Below are 20,695 nucleotides of genomic sequence, written 5' to 3'. Positions count from 1 at the left end.
AATCTTTCGAAAGAATAACTTTCACAATTCCACTTTCAAATCACTTCACCATTCACTATAGACACAAGGAAACACACACACTGGGAGATCCTATAACCGACATAAACCATGTGAGCTACATGGAGTCCAACGTACAACCCATGTTGGGGAGAGACATCCTATCCTTGCCATCGGAGTAGGACTATCGATATCAAATCCACACAAATTAGTGATTACTATATAAATCAGCCTCAGGCTCACTCCTATAGGGGCACGTAGTTCTAGGGAAGAAAGGTTGCTTTATACCTCCGACTCGATGCTAAAGATTTCTCTCGGGCTTAGCTCAGATCATTTCAAAGACAATCCACAACAAAATAATTTTAGTAATATATAAATATACATCGGGAGCCATCATGCTTCCCATCTATCAAAATCAACGACGTTGTGGATTTCTTTCACATTCGAGTTTAAAACAACTCCATTAAGACCAAAAGGTCAAATCATTCAAAATATCTCAAATATTTAACATCAACGTGCTTATAACACACACTTTCTAAAAAAAAAACACAATTTCCAATTGGGATTCATGACCCAAATATCAAAATCATGATAAGTATCATTCAAGATTCATGCTTTATATCTCCACACATGTAGATTTATCTTTCAAAATCATAAACATCAAGATTTTATAATAATCATCATAATATATGGGTTCATGCTACAAATTCATAAAAATCAAATAAAAATAATGCTTTTATAAAGAAAATTACTTTTGGGCACAAGAACGAAAGAGAGTTCTTGTTGAAAAATCCCACATACCTTGAATGATGAAATTTAGATCGATATTCATTTTTGAGATATTAATCATGCCTTTGAATGATGGTTCTTCGAGTTCTTGAATTAGGAACTTGGAATCTTGAATAAATTTGCAGAATTAATGGTGAACTTTGGAGGTTCTTGAAGTTGGATGTAGGAGCTTAGGGTTTTCTTTTTGAGGGAATTTGATGAAATATAACATATAATGCTTCTAATTGGCTTTAATATAGGGTTTGGACGGATTTTGGGTGAGGGGGAATGACTAAAACGCCCCTAAAAATAAAAAAATTCTCGAATCTGTCCTTTGGTGGGCTATTTTGATAGTCTGAAGTAGATCAACCATAACGTTTTACTCCGATATCCAAATTAGATGAAACCAATTTCATTAGAAAGAGGACTATGATATCTTTCCGTTGATATATAGTATCTCACCCAGATCATTGTGTACGAGGAGTTATGATCGTTTGAACTTGACCCAAAAATTTGCTTTTGATAGGCTAAAGTAGATCGATCATAACTTTTTGCTCTGATAGACAATTTGGATGAAACTAATTTCATTGGAAAGAGGACTCGTAAATCTTTCCGTTGATATATAGTAAATTACCCAGATCATTATGTACAAGGAGTTATGATTGTTTAAAGTTGGAGCAAAAATATGCCAGGCCTCAGTACTTTTTCCTGCACGCTTTACTGTTCACTACTATTCATGGTTCGATCAGAATGTTCATAACTCGTCAGTCGGGTGTCCGTTTTGGATGATCCACATATCGTTGGAAAGATTATTCGATACTCTACACAATGATGGGTCATAATCTAAGACATTCTATACAGAAAATTTATAATTCATTCTAGAAGATAGAACCCAACACGTTTAAGCACAAAATTTCAACGAAAAATTTCTTGGGGTATTACAGAGATGATAGCTCAGTGAGTAATAACACTTAACCACAACCATTTAGATTGGGACAAATCATAAAACATCATGAAATAATACTCTTTCAGAAAACAGTAATGATAAACAATATCATTGTTTCGTGTTAGCCAAGTGAACCAATAGTTTAGTAATAAACTCAAAATCATCGTATCATATCATATATTCCATATTTGGGAGGTCTCAAAGAATGAATCATGTAATAAGTATGATATTATTCTTCATCAAGAATAGCCCATAATAGTGGTCCTCTCATAAAGGAGTCAAATATAATATTACTATCAGTGTGCTAGTTTTACCTTCCCACTAGGGAGGGTTGTAACAGTCATCAGAAAATACAAGGTGCATCAGGTCTAACGATCCCGCTGTGAGCTACGGAATTCAAATCAAGGTCTACTCCCACTTATAAATTCTTTGTAAACAATAGGATGTTCATATGAAATCCTATTTCTGAATAGTACATATCATTGAAAGTTCATATCAAATCATGTTACATGTAAATTTGAAAAAAATACATGTCCAAATAAATATTTCTCATGTAAGTTAAGAATATTCATTGTAATAATTTCATATCTCAAATATTTAACCATTTCAATATCATATCAAGGAAAGCACTTGCGCCACATGCAATTTCAAAGCATTTCGTAACTCATTATTTCATCAAAATAAAGAATAAAATATGCAAGTTAACAAACACAAATCATGGTAATATTACTACTCACAGTACTCTTGTCGAAATACCAAATTTGTCACCTCGAATGATTCACCTCTATAATCACATCATATCAATATCAGATTAATTCTCTTGTTTAAGCAAAGTCCATGATAAAATTAGACTACCCAACCCTCTGAGTTCCATGGTAACCTTCAATTTCTCAAACTTCATGCGCAAAATCACACCTTAATATGCTTAATCTCTTCTTTGATAATTAAATTTTACTACTCAAAATAAATTACCTAGACTAAAAATCAAAATAAAGATGTAGAAAAGGGTTTACCTTTAACCCGAAAGAATGTTCCGATCAATCCTTATTGCTTTCTTGTTTAAAAGGAATCATGGGTTAAAAAAAATTTCTTTTTCCTTCTTCTTTGTGCTAGCTTGGCAGCAGTATTGCCTTTGCCAACTTGATATGTCCTTTTAAAGGAAAAAGGGCAAAGCCCCTTATTATACTAGTTTGTTTTTTAAAAAACCCCAATTCATTAAGAATTGGTTATGGCGTGCAAATGGGCTAAGCCCATCATTTTTCCTTCTCCTTAATTATTTTGGTTTAAAAGATGGACGGTATACAACTTTCTTTCTTTTTACAACTAGGATTAACATGATATGGGGTATTACATTCTCCACACCTTAAGAAATTAGCTTCCCAAATTTTAAAACAAATGCATGCGTGAAGACTGAAATAAGTGAGGGTACTTGAGTCTCATATCCTTTTCTGATTTCCACGTAGCTTCTTCAATGGTATGGTTCTTCAATAATACTTTCACAGACACAAACTCTTTTGACCATAACCTTCTTACTATTCGATCAATGATAGCCACAGGTTCCTCTTCATCGGTTAAGTTCTCATCAAGTTGCAAGGTCGGTGCTTCGAGCATGCAAGAAGATTCTGATATACACTTTCTTAGCATAGAGACGTGAAACACTAGGTGGATGAAAGACATCTCGGGAGGGAGTTCCACACGATACACCACTCCTCCTATACGCTCAATTATCTTATAAGGTCCTACATACCTTGGTCTCAATTTACCTCTTTTTTTGAATCATATCACCCCCCCCATAGGACAGACTAGTAGAAAACTTTATCCCCAATTGCGAACACCAAATCTCTTCTTCTCTTGTCTGCATAAGACTTTTGTCTGCTTTGAGCTATGAGAAACCTTTGTCTAATTAATTGGACCTTGTCCATAGCATACTGTACCAAGTCTGGTCCTAAAACTTTAGCCTCTCCAACTTCAAACCACCCGATAGGAGAACGACATCACCTACCATGCAAGGATTCATATGGAGCCATCTAAATGCTTGACTGGAAACTATTATTGTAAGCAAATTCAGATAAGGGTAAGTAAGTATCCCAACTACTTCCAAAGTCAAGAATGCAGGATCTCAACATATCCTTCAAAATTTGTATATTACGCTCAGACTATCCGTCCGTCTGCAGATGAAATGCAGTACTAAGATCTACTCGGGTATCCAATTCTTCTTGGAAAGATCTTCAAAAGCGTGAAGTGAACTGTGATCCTCTATTTGAAATAATGGACAATGGAACTCCATGAAGTCGGACAATTTCATCCATAAATAACTGAGCATATTTCACTCCACTATATGTCGTGAACAGACTTAGTAAGTCGATCTACAATTACCCATACAAAGTCATGGCCTTTAATGGTTCGCGGTAGATCGATTACAAAATCCATGGTAACTCTTTCCTATTTCTAGTCCAGAATCCTGATCTGTTACAATAATTCTACTGGTCGTTGATGCTCCGCTTTAACTTGTTGGAAAGTAAAGCAACTAGAAACAAAGTTTGCAACATCTTTCGTCATACCTTCCCACCAGTAAAACTGCTTCAGGTCATGATACATCTTAGTAGAACCAGGGTGAATGGTATATCTGAAGTTGTAAGATTCCTCAAGAATAGCTCATATTAACCCATCTGCAGCTGGTACACATAATCGATTACCCACTCGAAGAATACAATCAAAATCAACACTCATTATCTTATTTTGACTAGCTAGGACCTCATTTTGATATTTACACAACTACGCATGCTCAAATTGAGTGGCCTTTATGCGCCCTACCAAAGAAGATTTAGCTTGAACACAAGCCAACAACACCCCTGACTTTCCAACACCAAAACTGACACATTTTCCTTTAAGTTTTTGCACATCATTCGCCAGTTGCCTCATTTCAGGAGCTATATGTGCCAAACTACCCATAGATTTCCTGCTCAGAGCATCATCCACAACATTAGCTTTTCCAGAATGATACAGATAGCACAATCATAATCCTTGAGTAGTTCCATCCACTGACGCTGCAAAAGATTTAAATCTCATTGTTGAAAAATGTACTTCAAGCTCTTGTGATCAGCATAAATATCATAAGTTTCACCGTATAAGTAATGCCTCCAAATCTTAAAAGTAAAAACTACAACGGCCATCTCCAAATCATGGGTAGGATAATTCAGCTCATGCTGCTTCAACTGTCTCAAAGTATAAGCAATAACATGATCATGTTGCATGAGAACACATCCTAATCCAACCTTTGAAGCATCACATGATACCTTAAATCCTCCAGAAAATGGAACGGTGGTCAAACATATTTTGAGTTTCCGAAAGCTCTACTCACACTCTTCCGTCCACAGGAACTTCATATTTTTCTATGTTAACTTGGTCAATGGCGCTGCAATTTTAGAGAAATCCTGCATAAAACGTCTATAGTAATTAGCCAAACCGATAAAACTACAAATCTCTATAGGTAAAGCAGGTCTAGGCTAATTAGCCAAATCGATAAAACTACAAATCTCTATAGGTAAAGCAGGTCTAGGCCATTTTTGCACCGCTTCTATCTTTTTTGAACCCACCGTGATACCATCCTTGGATACAACATGCCGCAAAAATGATACTAAGTCAAGCCAAAATTCGCACTTTGAGAACTTAGCATAAAGCTTATGTTCCCGTAATGTCTGCAATACAGTCATCAGATGATTCTCATGTTCTTCCTGGCTACGAGAATATATCAGAATATCATCATTAAATACTATCATAAATTTGTCCAAAAATAGCCTGAACACCCTATTCATCAAGTTCATGAATGCAACAGGAGCATTGGTTAACCCGAAAGACATCACAAGGAACTCATAATGCCCATATCGAGTTCTAAATGTTGTCTTGGATATATCTTCCTCCTTGATTCTAAGTTGATGATAGCCTGATCGTAGATCAATCTTTGAAAAATAAGCAGCTCCTTGTAACTGATCAAATAGGTCTTCTATACGAGGTAACAAATACTTGTTACGTATTGTTACCTTGTTTAGCTGCCTGTAGTCAATACACATTCTTAGAGACCCATCTTTCTTCTTTACAAACAAAACTGTTGCACTCTATGGTGATATACTCGTTTTGATAAAACTCTTATCTAGTAAGTCTTGTAATTGCTGTTTGAGCTCCTTCAACTCTGCTGGTGCCATACGATATGGGTATAGATATTTGCATAGTGTCAGGTGCCAAATTAATACCGAAGTCTATCTCTCGTACTGGAGGTAATCCTGGCAGCTCCTCGGGAAATACATCAAAAAATTCCTTCACCACAGGTAGCTCCACCAAACTAAGGGCTCCCTCTCTAACATCACTTATCATAGCTAAGATACCCATGCAACCTTTCTTCAATAGTTGTTGGGTCTTCATAAAAGATATAACTTTACTAACCTCTGAAACTTGACGCCCTTCTAATACAAAACTAGATTCATTGGGTATCTCAAATCGAACTATCTTTTCATGACAATCTACGGTAGCTTAGAAAAGAGATAACCAATCCATGCCCATCAATAAATAAAAGTCAATAATATCAAGTACAATCAAGTCAGCAAGGGTATCCCTACCTCCCACAATAATCTCACAATCACGGTAGACATACTCAACTAATAAGGAATCTCCCAAGAGAGTAGCAGTAAGAAAAGAACAATCTAACATCTCAGTCTGTCTATTAAATCTTACAGCAAAGTATGAGGACACATAAGAGTAGGTAGAACTCAGATCAATCAAAGCATATGCATCAAAAGAACAAACGGAAAGAATACCTGTAACCACTGCATTCGAGTCCTGAACATCCTTCCTAGTGAGTGAAAAGGCTCTCAACTGGCCTCTACCAATATTTCTTTGTGCCTGATTTCTAGCAACCCATTCTCCATTATCCTGACCTCTATTTCCTGTACCTGCAGGATTACGAGTAGCCTGATTAGGTGCAGTTACCTGACCAGAACCCTGTTTAATATTTCTCTGAGCCTGAGTGCAATCCCTGATGTGATGACCCAGCTGACCACATCGAAAATACTCTCCAATCAAAATATGACACTGGCCCATAAGTGATTTGCCACAAGTCTGGAAGGATAGAGTAGTGACATACATCTGGTCCGAACTATTATATCTCTGAGATGCTGAAGACCCTTGTGTACCCTATCTAAAAGGTGGCTTATATACCGATTTTGAATCCAAATCTGTCCCTGTATATTGTCCCTGATGCTTTTCCTTATTTTCCACTCTTTGATTCATACTTAATTTACCACTAAAAGATCTACCCACCTTATCCTTCTTACGAACCTTATAAGCTGCCCGCTCTACATGACCCTTGTCCTCAATCATTCTAGTAAGATCACTATCTCATAATAGGTCAAGACTTTCATTTATAGGGCCACTACATTATAAGGATGAGCAACCAGCCCATTTACAAACCTCTGGACTCGAGCTTCTTCTATGGACACTAAGTGTAGAGCATATCTAGCCATCTTGCAAAACATAATATTATAGGTCGACACATCCATATCTGGAGTCTGAACCAATCTCTCAAACTGAGCTACATAATTTTGTTTCTGACTTTCAGGAAGAAAGGTGTCCATGAAGAATGTAGTGAACTCGTCCCATATCAGAGGTGCTGCCCAACAGGCCTTCCTAGCAATAAAGTATCATACCAAGTGTTAGTCATGTCCTCCAACTTGTACGATGCAAGCTCCACAACCCTCTCACTAGAACACCCTAACGCCCGCAGTGCCTTGAAAGTACCATGCAAAAAGATCTGAGGATTAGCAGAACTGTCTGAACCTCTGAATATTAGTGAATTGAACTTCAGGAACTCCTGCAAAGCTACCTCCTTGTTTCTAAAATTTTAAGTCTAAACAGGTTCCTGGAACTATGGCTGAAGCTGTGCAGCATTGTGTTGACCACCTCTTTCCTATCTATCCAGTCGATCATGGAAGCAATTACCTCAGCAGTACTAACCTCATGAGATGATGGAGGTGGACTATCATTTCTTTTAGGAGTAGGCTCTTTTGAACTTCTTGGAGTGGCAGTGCGATTCCCTGTGGTATCATGACTGCCCCTACCTCGGCCCCCTCTATTGGCTTCGCCTCTTCCCTACTAGTAGTTGCTCTAAAAACTATCTAATTAACAAAACAAGAAAGTTAGATTCATCTAATTGATCCTAAATGCCACATACATATAGAAGAATGAGAAAGAAGTTTAAGACATATCCTATCATGCTCTCACAGAATTACGATTATAGTAATGGCCGGCAGCATAACCATAATTGATATTCTACTACTATCGTGTGCTCCATAGTCACAAAATTAACCTAGGAGCTCTGATACCAACTTTGTCATGATCCAAAATAGGATCATGACCAACACTAATGAGTTTAGGACTCCAAAGCAAGTCTCATCAGAATTCTATAGAAAATCGGGTACAGTTTCTCCTGTTTTTGGGCCTAACAAGAAAGTTTCCTGTCTCAATTCAACAACAAAACAACTCACAGCACAATCACCATACAAACACCAACACAATTCACCATAGATCATCAACAATTCACCAATACCACCAACTAACAATATAGAGTCCATCTCCAAAAATAAGAGGAGTCAAATACTCCACAAATTGAAAATAATGAAAGAATACTCAAGCTCTAAAGACATGACTTCGGAGCAAACTAAGAGGTTTCAAGAAAAAGAAACATAACGAATAAATAAACTTTAGCCCACACGAACAATTGTGGGGCTCACCAGGAATATGCTACTCGGATCCTCTAGCCAACGTGATCATCACCGTCACCTGCATTCTCTGAAAAATAATAGCGAGGAGTGAGATGCTAGATCAGTGAGTAATAACACTTAACCACAACCGTTTAAGTGGGGACTAGTCATAAAACATCATGAAATAATGCTCTTTCAGAAAACTATAAAGATAAACAATATCATTGTTTCATGTAAGCCAAGAACCAATAGTTCAGTAATAAACTCAAAAATCATTGAATCATATCAAATATTACATATTTGGGAGGTTTCCAAGAATGAATCATGTAATCAGTATGACATTCTTCTTCATTAAGAATAGCCTATAACAGTGGACCCCTCATAAAGGAGTCAAATATCATATCTGTATTAGCATGCTAGTTTTACCTTTCTACTAGCGAGGGCTGTAACAGTCATCAGTAAATACAAGGTGCACCAGGTCTAACGATCCCGTTGTTATCTACGGGATTCAAATCAAGGTCTACTCCCACTTATAAATTCTTTGTAAACAATAGGATATTCATATGAAAGCATTTTTCAGAATAATACATATCATTGAAAGTTAATATCAAATGATGTTACATGTAAACTTGAAAAAAATACATGTCAAAATACATATTTCTCATTTAAGTGAAGAATATTTACAGTAATAATTTCATATCTCAAATAATCATTTCATATCATATCAAGTAAAGGACTTGCCCCACATGCAATTTCAAAGCATTTCGTAACTCATTATTTCATCAAAATCAAGTATAAAATATGAAATTTAACAAACACAAATCATGGTAATATTACTACTCACAATACTCTTGTCGAATTATTAAATTTGTCACCTCGAATGATTCGTATCGCTTTCTTGGATCAAATCTATAATCACATCATATCAATATCGGATTAATTCTCTTGGTTAGGCTAATTCCATGATAAAATTAGACTACCCAACCCTCAGAGTTCCATGATAACCTTCAATTTCTCAAACTTCATGTCCAAAATCGCACCTTAATATGCTTAATCTCGTCTTTGATAATTAAATTTAACTATACAAAATAAATTACGTAGACTAAAAATCAAAATAAAAATGTATCAAAAGGTTTACCTTAAACCCGAAAGAATGTTCCGATCAATCCTTATTGCTTTCTTGTTTAAAAGGAATCGTGGGTTGAAAATTTTTGCTTTTTCCTTCTGCTTCGAGCTAGCTTGGCAGCAGTACTGCCTTTGCCAACTTGACATGTCCTTTTAAAGGAAAAAGGGCAAAGCCCCTTATGATACTCTTTTTTTTAAAAACAAAACCCTCCTTTTTAAAAAAAAAAAAACAAATCCCAATTCATTAAGAATTGGTTATGGCGTGCAAATGGGTTAAGCCCATCATTTTTCCTTCTCCTTAATTGTTTTGGTTTAAAAGATGGATGGCCCACAACTTTTTTTCTTTTTCTTTTCTTTTTACAATTATGTTTAACATGATATGATGTATTACAGAGAATCATGTATAATTGCTTATTATAAACATGCTTAAATAATAAAAAAATACTTAAAATATTGAAAGTTATTGTTATTTTATAATTAGAAAAAAATAAAATAAATAAAATAAATTTATTATGAATATAAATTAAAGAGATGTGAGTTATGAATAATTACTCATTTCAATTGATATGTGAAGAATTTTTGTTATAAATGTTTCTTCATTAATGTAATATTTAATTATAATAAATTAAGTAATATACTTAATTTTATAATAAAAAATTGATTTAAATAAAAATAAAAAGGCCAAAAAGCAAGAAAAAAGATAAATAACATCTCAAAAAATACTTACAATATTAAAATATATTATGATTTTATATTTACAAAAAAGTGAAAATAAATAAATAAATAAATAAATTTATTAAGAGTATAATTTAAAGAGGTTTAAGTTATGAATTATTATTTCTCTTAATTGATTGATATGTGAAGAGTTTTTGTTATAAATGTTCTTTCATTAATAAAATATTTAATTATAATAAATTAAGTAATTTACTTAATTCTACAATAAAATAATTCATTTAAATAAAAAAAAGGTCAAAAAACAAGAAAAAAGATAAATAGCATCTCTTATCAATGAGGCATGCCCCATCAACATGTTATTGTTTCTCCTTTATATATACATATGATGTAAAATTATTTTCAAACTGTTATCAAATGCTATAAAATAATGGTAAAACAAGAGAATTAAATAAGAAATTTGGAGAGTGATATCTTCTTATTTCAAGTATATTCAATAGGTCATATAGAAGCCCCAATTTATATCAAGAGATATACATCCTTTCATAACTTGTTATAACAACTCAAAACCTGTCATGACCATAAAACTTGTTGTGACCATCCAAAACTCATTATGACCATAAAATTTATTGTGATCATTCAAAACTTGTTATGGACATCCACTCACTCAAAACAAGTGAATTTCCATTAATAGATAATTCACCTCATCTAAATTTTACCAGAAAAATCTAGTGAAAAAAAGCCCAGTGAAGAAAAAAAAAGGTACACACATCTTTTAATACGCCTTGAGTGTTTTCTCATTAAAAATCTTACTAAGAAAATTCAATTGGGACAAGTCTTGATTAAGAAGAAAAAAGTACAACATGTATTTTACTCCCCTGATGAAGATCACAATTCAAATGGTCAAGTTTTTGCATCCCAATCTTGTGTACTATCTTCACAAAAGTTGAAGTTGGTAAGAATTTGGTGAATAAATATGATGAATTATCACTTGAACAAATTTGTTGTACATCAATATAACCATTTCTATTGGAAATCATGTGTGAAGAACAATTTTGATGAGATGTGATTTATTCTATCTCTTTTTATGCAGCCACTTTTTAATTGAACTATGCATGCAACATTGTCTTCATATAGAATTGTGGGTACCTTGATATCACACTCCAGGACACATCTCTCTTTGATGAAATGTATTACCAATCTCAACCATACACATTCTCTACTTGCTTTATGAATAGTTATTATTTCAACATGATTTGAAGAAGTAGCAATAATAGACTGCTTTGTAGAAAATCATGATATAATAGTATCACTCTATGTAACCACATAGCTTATTTGAGATCGAACTTATATGTCGATCGGATAAATAACATGCATATGCATGACCAATAATATATGCACTATCTTTATCAGTATAAAATAGAATCATATCAATAGTCCCCTTTAAATATAACAATATATACTTAACTTCATTTTAATATCTCTGTGTAGGGAAAGAACTATGCCTTGCTAGTAAATTAACAAAAATGCTATGTCAGGCTTCGTTGAGTTAGTGAGATACATAAGTGCACCAATAGTATTGAGATATGGTACTTTAGGATAAAAAATCTCCTCATTCTTTTCTAGAGGTCAGAACGGGTCTTTACTCATTTAAAATGATCCAACAATCATTGAAATACTTAAAGAATGTGCTTTGTCCATGTAAAATCATTTCAAAACCTTCTCAGTATAGGTAGATTTGTAGATGAAGACCTTATTTGCTAAATATTGAATTTACAGACCGAGGCTAAGTTTTGTTTTTCTAAGTTCTTTCATCTCAAATTCTTTCTTTAGATACCCGATTACCTTTTGGACCTCTACTGGAGTTCTAATGAGATTTATTTTATCAAAATACTATAATAAGAAGTTATATGCCTTTTTGTGAACGAACTAGTAGAGGTCCACATTTTGAATGTGCCATAGAGGCAACACTGAGAAAAACTGAATTTTGAGGTCAAAACAGTGAGGGTCCACAATTTCAACGTGTCACAGACCTCCCTCTCCTTGATATTAGAGTGCCACAATGGTGGTGCTCAATGATGTCACTGTGCCACGTTGGCGGTCACAACGATGTTAAAATTCTATTTTTCTTCAGTTTTTCGATAGTAAACTAATCATTTTAATCCTAAATGACTAAATCTCTCAAACTCTTCTCTCAAACTCTCAATAACTCTCATGTCAGGATTTTCTTTTAAAATAATTCAAGTTCCATTGCTTCAATTCAAGCTCTCCTTTAACAAAATCATCAAGTTAAGGTATGTGAGATTTAAACAAGGATTTTCATCCTTGTGCCCAAGAACTTCATTTTTTATAAATAATTTTATGAATTTGATAATTAAGGTTTACCCAATTTACATGATTTTAAAATATTATGATCCTTTCTGAATTGAATTGCATACTATCACAAGAATTCATGATTTACTTATGTTTTTAATCATATGATCAATCATACGGATGGAATTTTAGTATTCTTTGCATGATACCCTATAAGTTTGTAAATGTATATGATTTTAGCATAATTTACTCAGTTTACAAAAAAATCAGACTTATGATCTCGGATTTAATATGAAATTCATATATGTACTTTTGGATATGAAATAAATATAGATGAATAAGCATATTTGGTCCTCAGACTTATAAACTCATATGCTTATCTTTATGGTGAATTTCATATATGTTATGAGAAATAGTATGATTTTGGAAGTATTATCTAGTATCAAGGGGCGAGGGTTTAGCGTATCCTAGTCCTAGAAACTCTGTGTCATCATAGGTATAATATTACATTTTGCCCCAAGTGGTTCTATGAGTGATCATGCCAAATCATGATTCTTTATCCTAGTAAGATATTGAACACCCTTCCAACAAGGATTATAATTGAGCCCCAGAATGTGCAAATGGAGCACGTTATCGGTTAATAAAATCTCCTATAGACGAATTAATTTTAGAATCTAAGTGTAACGACTCATTGACTTTGCTAGATTATGCTTTACTGCTTATGCTTTATGACATTTTAGCTTTAAGTTTCAGTAATGAAATATGAAAAGTTTGTATATATTTGGTATGTATATTTTTAATTTATGATATATACCCATTTTACTTATTACATGCATCTCCATATACTCAGTACATTCTATAAGTACGGACCACATACTCTATGTGCTCTACATCCTATCATGATGTAGGTTCTCGTATTTACCTTCAAACTCATGATTGGCTATGATTGCTAGTGCCTACTCCCATTCAGTTGGCGAGTCCTCATGTGCTAAGGACTTTGTTATGCTTTCCTATTTTATTTCATTAGTCTAGAATTTCATATTTTTGGGTTAGCTGAGGGTTTATCCCAGTGTCTCTTCAGTATGTTAGAGGCTTGATCAACTATAGTAATTTTTTAGGTATTTCTAAATTTTTCAGCTTATGCTGATAGATTTCAGATTTAAAAGTACGTTCTCATGTTTTTATAAATAAATACTAGCTTTCACTCACGCTTTTAAGTGAATTGATTATGACTCAATGTTGTAAAGATACCACGAGTTAACTTTGGGGCTACTTGTATTCCTAAGTACCGTGTGACATCTAGGGGCAGTCACAGGGCATTACATGTCCCTCCTCTACTCTCTTTTCCATTACTATTCTTCCCTCTTTCTATTTCTCCTCTCCTCCGTCATTTTCTCCTCTCCTCCGCTTTTGTCCTCTTCGGTCGCCGCTCCTGCTACCAATGCTGTCGTCGCTGGTCATTGCCATTGTTGGTAAGCTCCTCCTTCAACTTTCAAGTAAACATTACCTTAGCAAGAATTAATATTACCTTATTAAAGCAAATGTAAAGTTCAAATCTATTTCAGATTATGATTTTTATTTGATCTAAAGGTCCGATTATAGAGAAAGTTGTTACAATGATATTCATTAATAGGAAAATTTGAAGGGATTGTGAAGGCTATTTAGTATCTAAATTTGAGAACGATTAGGAAATAATAACTATTTCATAGATAAGAATTTAAACAGGATTGTTGTTCTACATCTATCAATTTCTTGCTATAAAATGAAAATTGTAAAGCATATAGATCGTCTTTTATATGTTTTAAAAGCTAAACTATTTATAAAAATATATAAAATCTCTACAGGATAATTGTAACGTTAAAACCTTTTCCTAATATAAATTTTTTTGAAATTCTATGTAACAATTACATTTTTTATTAAGGATTGAAGTTCCAGAGGAATATGACTTCAATATAGAAAAAAATTTCTTTTAATCATCTGGTGCTTTAAATATATGAAGTATTAATTTATTACTTCTTCTTTAGAAGAAAGACAACTACTTACTTTGCTACTAAAATATTATATGCAAATGGGGAACATTTCAAGCCAATAAATTTTAGTTAATTCTAATGTTATCCTTTTAATAATATTTTTAGATATATTTCAAAACGTGAGTATGGTGTTGAATTGGAGCTTCGACTTCTCCTTCTTCTTCTCTTGAGCTCCAGCCAAATAAAGGTCAGTTGATTTCCTTCTAGTTTGTTATATTCCACCACATCATATAAATTTACATTGCAGTTTTGAATTGTGTAAATCTCACTTAGCTAGTGACTTAAAATTGTGTACTAGTGATGTGAAATGTTTGATGAATTGAAGCTATAAACTAGTGACTTGGAAATGTTAATTAGAAACTTAAAATATTTAAGTAATGAATTGAAAATATTAAGTAGTGACTTGAAAATGTTAAGCAGTAACTTGAAATAGTTAAGTAGTGCATTGAAAATGTTAATGATTCATTGACTATTAAAATTTGACTTTAGGTCACTAATTTTGAAATAGTCAATGATTCATTTCAAGGCCGTCTCAATAAAATTAGTGACCTAAAGTCAAATTTTAATATGAGGCCTTAAATATATGCACATAACAAAAATATAATCAATAGTTTAGAGTTGATTTTTGATTCTTACATATTACTTTTTTTAGTGTGGTATTCTTAGAAGACATTAAATATTTAACTTCACATAGTAATATTATTATTTATAAAAGTAAGGACTAATTTTAATGAATAAGATGTTTATCATATGCTTGCAATGTGTTATCTTAAATATTATTGTGAATACTTTTTGATAAAAAGTTCTAAATATTTTTGATAAAATGTAGATAGTTCTTCTTTTTTTTTTTTTTTGTTTAATTTAATTTTTTTATCTTTTATATTTTACAATCTTTAAAATATTATTTTAAGTGAAATTAAAATCATAAAATTCATATTAAATTTTTACGTGCCTCAAAATTTTGAGGTCCTAAAACAAATGATTTACTATCCCTACCCTTGAGCCACCCCGATGCCTTTGAGATTGAGGATGGGATGGTACCTGAACAAAATTTTGAAGAAGTTTCCAATGAAGACAGACACTTCTATCAACAATTAGAAGAGGCTACTTGCCCACTATGTGAAAGGTTTTCGCAATCTACTTTGTCTGCTTCTGTCAGATTAATGACTACCAAATCCGATGGAAATGTTGCTCAAAGCTATTATGGATTCTATGGTTAGTCTTTTGGATTAACTAGTTAGAGAACGTTTAAAAATATTAATGTTATATATATATATATATATATAGTACAAACCTTAAAAGAAAAAAATCACTATTAAAATTTTTTTTCTAAAGTTTACCTCTAAAACATCATCTTTTGATTCTAGAAATGTGATATAGGATAAGGAACCTTTAACTGCTATTTCATCTTCATCAACCATCAAAATTTGGCTGCTTATCCATATTCTAGTAGATAATATGAAAATCATCGTTTGTTCCTCTGTAAAACAAATTGTGATATAGAGTAATAAAAGAATTTTATTTAGAAAAAGATGAAAATTGCTAGCATGCTAGTAATTTATATATATGTGTTACTTAATTCTAGGAACTTAAAGAAAGTTCTAGAATAATCAAAATATATAAATAAAATGATGATTGTTCATCAATCTTATGCCATAACAAAAAAATTTCATTGAGATGTATTTTTCAAGTCACTTTAGTTTGAATTTTTGATATCACATTAAAAGAAATTGTTATGGCATAATATTGATGAACAATCATTTTTTTATTTATATTTTTGAGTATTCTAGAACTTCCATTAAGTTCTTAAAATGTTAAGTAACACATGTATAAATTACTAGCATGCTAGCAATTTTCATCTTTTTAAACTTTTTAAAAATTACTTTATACAATATTTTGTTTTACAGAAGAGCTAACTATGTTTTTCATATTTTCTATTACAATAAGGATAATCAATAGAATTTTGATGGTGATGAAGATGAAATAATAGTTAAAGTTTTCTTATCGTATATCACGTTTCTAGAATTAAAAGATGATGTTTCAGAGGTAAGCTTTTGAAAAAAGTTCTTTAATAGTAATTTTTACCTTTTAAGGCACGCACAAAAAATTCTTTGACGGATTCTTGAATAATATTTTAGTCTTATTTGTGTTATGAAAGAAAGACAAAAAATTCTTCTCTGAAGCTAAAAATCTAGATCATAGCACAATATCAGTATGTGGAGTATAAGTTAGCTAGACGAAAGGCTAAGTTAGCGATTACGGTGGCTAAGACAACTATTTATCGAGAGTTTGTATGCAGCTTTAGAGGAGAAAGATGGGGATAAGAAGTTGTATAGGCTTGCTAAGGCCAGGGAGTGGAGAGCTCGTAACCTTGACCAAGCGAAGTACATCAAGGGGGACGATAGTACAATGTTGGTTGAGGATGCATTAATTAAGAAGAGGTGGCAGTCCTATTTCCAAAACATTTTGAATGAAGACGGGGATAAAGGTTTTGTGATGGGGGACTTGGAGAACTCAAAGACGTGTCACGATTATGGTTATTGTAGGTGTATCAAAGTTGAGGAGATCAAAGAGGTTATTCATAGGATGTGTAGGGGTAGGGAGACTAACCTAGACGAGATTTTGGTAAATTTTTGAAAGAACACTGATGGGACAGGTTTTGAGTGGCTGACAAGGTTGTTTAACATCATTTTTAGGGCAGCAAAGACGAACGAAACTTAGAGATGGAGTACGATGATCCCATTATATAAGAATAAGGGACACATTCAGAGTTGCAACAACTATAGGAGTATCAAGTTATTGGAAAACTGTACGATGGCGTGATGCGGAGCTATTATGTTACCACCTTGTCTATGACCTGGAAGTTTGGCGCGATGTGCCTGTATCATGGAGCAACACTGGAATTTAACAATTGCCATTGGAGCTATCTCCGCGATGCGCTGAAGGCTAAGGTCAAACACTGTCTCACTAAAAAGGCTCTAACTCTTTGCCTGGGTATCGGATTTGGGCGAATTATATATCGATGGAAAGCTTATTCTATTAGGGAAATACCATGTGTATATGAATGAATTCTTATTTCAAAGAAAGTTCTAACATCCTTGAGATGATTTTTTAGCTAAGAAAAAGCACGGGTATTACAAGTTGCAGCGAAAGATTGGTGAAGGTCGTTTGTCAGTTGTAGACCCTTGATTCTCCCGAGATGATTTGGGATCAGTTCGTCGAGGCTTTCCTAGAGTGATTTTTGCCTTCCAGTTTGAGAGACCATATGCGAGATGAGTTTGATCATTTGGAAAAGGGCTTAGTAAAATTTGTTAAGTATGAGGCACGTTTCCATGCCCTGTCCAGATATTACTATGATAGCATTTCTATCGAGTTTGAGAACATTTGGAAGTTTGTGAAGGGTTTAGATATTTCCCTTTAGTTGGCTATGGCTCAGATGGTTGTTCTTGGGGATGATTTTCAGAGTATTATAGATTATGCTAAGATGACAGAGGGTATTCTTAGTGCATCTCAAGGAGGCTCCAAGAAGGCGCAATGTTTTGGCGAGTTCAGGATCCGGAACTCTCGAAGCAAAGATTTTAGAGGTTCTCGTGGATACCATGGTAGGCTAGTGTAGGTAACTTTACAAAGTTCAGGTGGTGGATCTTCTAGTTCAACTATTAAGGGTGGCCGTTTGGGCCCAGTAGTACCTTCTCCTTTTGAGTTTAGTCGTAGAAGTTGCTATAGGTATGAGGAGATTTTCCATGTGGCCAAGTACTGTCCCTGCCGAGTGATTCGAGCTACTTCTATTTCAGCTGTGAGTGGTAGGGGCACTACCAGAGGTGTGAGGGGAAGAGACAGTAGTCATTACCCGAACTAGGTCCTGGCCGTGATAGGTATCTCAAGGCCCATGCGGACAAGAGATCACCCCCTCACCTAACCTAATCAACATAACAACCTCAAGTGTCGGAATAACAAGATAGTGCAAGATAAGACTAATATTAATTCATAATATGTTTATATAATCCGCCGATAACTAGACAACCGTTCGTCACCAAACCACCCAACCAAACCACCCAAGTCCACAGTAATCCAACAAAGCATCTACAAAACCAAAATTAATAAAATGTTGGGACATTCCTCCAATGGTAGCCAAAATGAAGTCTAAACAAGTTCCATGACATAAGTAATAAAAACCATGAACAGAAGCCTTTCGAAGTATCGAAGCTCACCACTTAAATGTCAACTCATGAACTATCTCGAACGCCTGATCACTACATAGGAAAAGTATAAAAAGTTTTGGTGCCTACATCATATGGGGATACAACAACCGAAGATAGTTAGCGGTTAGAGCACTAGCATATAACTCAGGAATAGAGGGTAAAATAATTCCAAGTCAAATCCAATCAAAACCTTATGCACATCATCATATACATACGTAGGAAATATGTCAGGGTAGGGAACAAGGTTTAACATGAACTTTTGAAATCTTAGCTTGGGTTGTGATGCTTAGCTGTTATATTAATAACACCCATGGGCTATATGGGCTCCACCCCTCACCCCCCGATTGGTCGTCAGTTTGTATAGCTGCACAGACCAGAGAACAATCTTACATATATGCATGGGGAACTTGAACCTCCCACTCATATATTAAGGTGACCTAAACACGATCATGTGGTATGATAGGGGGGAATCAAACCTCCCACATCATATAATAAGAGGAACAAGAACCTTCCTATCATAGTAAGCAAGAGGACTCAAGCCTAAAGCCGTTTTGACCCAACGCCGGAAAGCTTACAACATGCCATTCCCATTATTAATCATCTTGGGAGTCGAACTCATTGTATAAACAAAGACATCAATTCAATTCAACATTTTTGGGACTGAAACCCATTTGGTATTTCAAATCAAATTATGAAAGACAAGGCCTTCATAAAACCATTTACCAATCATTATCATTCTCCGACTAATGCCTTATTCAAAACACAATTCAAACTTATGATCAGATGATTCTCATTGACAATTCTACACAAAAGTTGAGGGCTTACCATTATCAAAGCTAAAAACCAACAAATTTAGGGTTAAACATAACCCATTCATTAAATCACAATCCCATTTACCCACATGCGTAAAACTATCATCAAAACATGTGGAATCATAATTTACACCATAAGAAAATAATACTCAACGTTATACACTAAAAATCTCAACCACGGTTTTTAAAACCTCCATTAATGACTCATGAACAATGCTCTAAACATATGATTTTAGTGAAATAACAATAAAGAAAGAGTCACATGCCTTAGTTACGAAGATTCAAGGAGAAAATTTGATCTTTAAGCCCTTAGATTACCACTTTGAAGAAACCCTAGCCCAATCTTTCTTAAGAGGTTTTAGAGAGAGTTTGATCTTATAAATGGGTATAATGAATGACTAAAAGGTGTTATAAGACATAGGGTCTTAAGTCTTGGGCCGGAAATGTACAAAATTTCCCCAGCTTAAAAGTTGTAAAATCCCACAGATGGGTATGAGTTGACCCTCCAACTCCTCACCACATCATATGATTGGTACCATTAAGTCGTCACCAGAACAGAAGATTGGACAACACATTATATCAAACTTATGACTCCCTTTCTCAACTCATCACTAGACCATACGACTCATATGGTCGTGACCAACACAGAATACCAAGGGCTAGACACTGGACAATATATGATTGGACCCTACCCTCTCGTCATATAACCATACAAATCACATAGAGTCTCTCATAGCCAGGATAAAATTTGGCCAACAACACACTAAACAACATACGACTAGGGTCCCTAGACCCATCACCACACCATACATCTTATAGTGTGAGTTGTATGGTGTACAGAGAGTTCAAAACTCAAGAAACTCACAAGGGCCAAAGTTTGGGGAATTTCAGTTACCCCCACTTATGATCATTCATTCTCGAATGATGACTCAAGCTAAAGTAAGCATAATTAGATTCCTTATACCTCTATTCTAACCTTTAACTAAGTTAGAAAAGAAATATGCCAATGAAATCAATCCTTTCTTTAACAAAGTCAGAAAACAAAGATGTTAAGAATCACACATACCTCAAGCACAAA

Source organism: Capsicum annuum, chromosome 12 (genome assembly GCF_002878395.1).
Source record: "Capsicum annuum cultivar UCD-10X-F1 chromosome 12, UCD10Xv1.1, whole genome shotgun sequence".
Classification (NCBI taxonomy): domain Eukaryota; kingdom Viridiplantae; phylum Streptophyta; class Magnoliopsida; order Solanales; family Solanaceae; genus Capsicum; species Capsicum annuum.
This window is presented reverse-complemented; position numbering follows the sequence as displayed.